Consider the following 4,125-nt stretch of genomic DNA (forward strand, 5'->3'; position numbering starts at 1 on the left):
CTAACACCACCCTAACACCACCGCCTAACACCACCCTAACATCACCCTAACACCACCGCCTAACACCGCCCTAACACCACCACCTAACATCACCCTAACACCACCGCCTAACACCACCGCCTAACAACACCGCCCTAACACCACCGCCCTAACACCACCGCCTAACACCGCCCTAACACCACCGCCTAACACCACCACCTAACACCACCGCCCTAACACCACCGCCTAACACCACCCTAACATCACCCTAACACCACCGCCTAACACCACCCTAACACCGCCCTAACACCACCGCCTAACACCACCACCTAACACCACCGCCCTAACACCACCACCTAACACCACCACCTAATACCACCCTAACATCGCCCTAACACCGCCCTAACACCACCGCCTAACACCACCGCCCTAACACCACCGCCCTAACACCACCGCCCTAACACCACCACCTAACACCACCACCTAATACCACCCTAACATCGCCCTAACACCGCCCTAACACCACCGCCTAACACCACCGCCCTAACACCACCACCTAACACCACCGCCCTAACACCACCGCCCTAACACCACCGCCCTAACACCACCGCCCTAACACCACCTAACATCACCTTCCAGTAAACTTTAAGAATTCGGTTTTTAACATTTTCCCCTTCCTCCTCCCTCCCTATCCCCCGCTAGCCCCCCCTCCCTACACGCCCCCCACTGCCCCCCACTACCCCCCCACTAGTAAGGATAAGTTTTTCTTTCCTTTCTACGGCACGACACGAACAACACGAGGGTGGTACTACCGCTGATGCTGCGGTGAACGTCGGGGGAGAAGTGGGGGGAGGGAGTGGGGGGGGGGGGTGGAGTGGGGGATGGAGTGGGGGGGGGGGAGCGGGGGACCCGTGCCTCAGGCCCCGGGCCCCGAACGACGGACCCACCCCCCCCCCCCCCCCCCCAAAAAAAAAGGCGGAACACGTTCGCAACGACGAAGGGTTCGCCAAATAATTTCCAATCGTCGTGGGCACCCCCACCATCGCCCCCCCCCCACTGCACCACACGGGGGCAGCTGCCGCTGGGGGTGCCCCCCTAACCTACACCACTCCGCAGCAGCAGCAGCAGCAATCATCACCACCCCCTGACTGTGAAACCACCGCAGCTGCTGGTGCTGCGTCTGTGAAACAGCAGCAGCAGCAGCAGCGTCTTCCTGCGTTGACGATCACGCTGTGAGAGTGTCACACGGGGACAGCTGCCGCTGGGGGTGCCCCCCCCCCAGGCTACGCCACGCAGCGCTAGCAGCAGCGGCGGCCGGACGATGCGAGAGACGCAAATCCTCTCTCCCTGCTGCACAAATAATGGCCGAGAAGTTGGGATTGCTCGATATCACCACCGCAACCCACCCACCATCACCACCAACCACCACCCACCACCACAACCCAACCACCATCACCACCCAGCACCACAACCCACCCACCATCACCACCCATGCACCACAACCCACCCACCATCATCACCACCATCACGGCCGCCTCTTCGGGGATTTGCGCCGGATAAATGCGTGGGGTTGTGGTGGGGTGGTGGTGGTGTAATGGTGGTGGGGTTGTGGTGGTGGTGTTGTGGTTGTGGTGTTGTAATTGTGGTGGTGGTGTTGTGGTTGTGGTGTGGTGGTGTAATGGTGGTGGGGTTGTGGTGGTGTTGTGGTGTTGTAATTGTGGTGGTGGTGTTGTAATGGTGGTGGGGTTGTGGTGGTGTTGTGGTTGTGGTGTGGTTGTGGTGGAGCTTATGGTCGGAGTGGTAAACTTGTGAGTAGTTTTTAACAACTAAGTAAAACCAGGACGTCAAAACGAAATTTCCTCGGCGAGGTTTCCCCCTCGCTGTGTTTCTGCGATCGAAATGGAATACTTCACAACAGCAGCGGGTGGAGGGGGCGGCCCCCTACCCACACTCCTCCTCGTTGTACGTGACACGCTGGCGCTTCTCACATGCTTCTGAAGCACGCTTCTGAAGCACGCTTCTCACAACGCGCTTCTCACAACACGCTTCTGAAACACGCTTCTGAAGCACGCTTCTGAAGCATGCTTCTCACAGCACGCTTCTCACAGCACGCTTCTCACAACACGCTTCTCACAGCACGCTTCTCACAGCACGCTTCTCACAACGCGCTTCTCACAACACGCTTCTGAAGCATGCTTCTCAAAACACGCTTCTCACAACACGCTTCTGAAGCATGCTTCTCACAACACGCTTCTGAAGCATGCTTCTCACAACACGCTTCTCACAACACGCTTCTGAAGCATGCTTCTCACAACGCGCTTCTCACAACATGCTTCTGAAGCACGCTTCTCACAGCGCGCTTATCACAACACGCTTCTCACAACACGCTTCTCACAACACGCTTCTGAAGCATGCTTCTCACAACACGCTTCTGAAGCATGCTTCTCACAACGCGCTTCTCACAACATGCTTCTGAAGCACGCTTCTCACAGCGCGCTTATCACAACACGCTTCTCACAATGCGCTTCTGAAGCACGCTTCTCACAACGCGCTTCTGAAGCACGCTTCTCACAGCGCGCTTCTCACAACGCGCTTCTGAAGCACGCTTCTCACAACACGCTTCTGAAGCACGCTGATCACAACGCGCTTATCACAACGCGCTTCTGAAGCACGCTTCTCGCAACACGCTTCTCACAACGTGCTTCTGAAGCACGCTTCTCACAACACGCTTCTCACAACGCGATTCTCACAACACGCTTCTCACAACACGCTTCTGAAGCACGCTTCTCACAACGCGCTTCTCACAACGCGCTTCTGAAGCACGCTTCTCACAACGCGCTTCTCACAACGCGCTTCTGAAGCACGCTTATCACAACGTGCTTCTGAAGCACGCTTCTCGCAACACGCTTCTCACAACGCGCTTCTGAAGCACGCTTCTCACGCCACAGCCTGGGCAGGGTCACCCCCACTTTGTCCCACGATGTTTTCCATGTCGAGGGATTTCCCCTCCCCCGGGGACCCCACGGAAATGCTCAGCGAATCCGCAAACCTGTTCCTGGGGGATCGGAGATTGGATCACCGTTCTTTCCCCCTAATGATGATGGCGACAGGTGTGGCGCTGCAGGTTACTTTTTGTTGATGGAATTTAAAGGGCGATTTGTGATCGCGGGCCACTGAGTCAGACTCCATCTCCTCAGCAACCCGCGACCACCCACCCACACCCTTGCAGCGCCTCACGGCTCTCCGAACCTCCGAGCGAAGGCTGCGGGGCAAGCCTCCTCCATTCTCCGACGTGGGGATTCTGTAGCCGATGAGAGTGGGCCTGTCGCTTTTTGTCAACTATCCTGAACACCTCCTCTGTCAGCCAGGGTCTCTGGGGAGGTCTGGACCGTGTTCCCCCACAACCCCCCCCCCACGCCAAAGAAGAGTTGAGGTGGTGGTGGTGATAGGGGTGGTGGTGATAGGGGTGGTGGTGACAGGGGTGGTGGTTACAGGGGTGGTGGTGATAGGGGTGGTGGTGACAGGGGTGGTGGTGACAGGGGTGGTGGTGACAGGGGTGGTGGTGACAGGGGTGGTGGTGACAGGGGTGGTGGTGACAGGGGTGGTGGTGATAGGGGTGGTGGTGATAGGGGTGGTGGTGACAGGGGTGGTGGTGACAGGGGTGGTGGTGACAGGGGTGGTGGTGACAGGGGTGGTGGTGACAGTGGTGGTGGTGATAGGGGTGGTGGTGACAGGGGTGGTGGTGACAGGGGTGGTGGTGACAGTGGTGGTGGTGATAGGGGTGGTGGTGACAGGGGTGGTGGTGACAGTGGTGGTGGTGATAGGGGTGGTGGTGACAGGGGTGGTGGTGACAGGGGTGGTGGTGACAGGGGTGGTGGTGGTGACAGGGGTGGTGGTGACAGGGGTGGTGGTGGTGATAGGGGTGGTGGTGACAGGGGTGGTGGTGACAGGGGTGGTGGTGATAGGGGTGGTGGTGGTGACAGGGGTGGTGGTGATAGGGGTGGTGGTGGTGACAGGGGTGGTGGTGACAGGGGTGGTGGTGACAGGGGTGGTGGTGGTGACAGGGGTGGTGGTGATAGGGGTGGTGGTGGTGACAGGGGTGGTGGTGACAGGGGTGGTGGTGACAGGGGTGGTGGTGACAGGGGT

Source organism: Petromyzon marinus, chromosome 70 (assembly GCF_048934315.1).
Source record: "Petromyzon marinus isolate PM22_M1 ecotype Great Lakes invasive population chromosome 70, UKy_Petmar_22M1.pri1.0, whole genome shotgun sequence".
In the NCBI taxonomy this organism is placed as follows: Eukaryota; Metazoa; Chordata; class Hyperoartia; order Petromyzontiformes; family Petromyzontidae; genus Petromyzon; species Petromyzon marinus.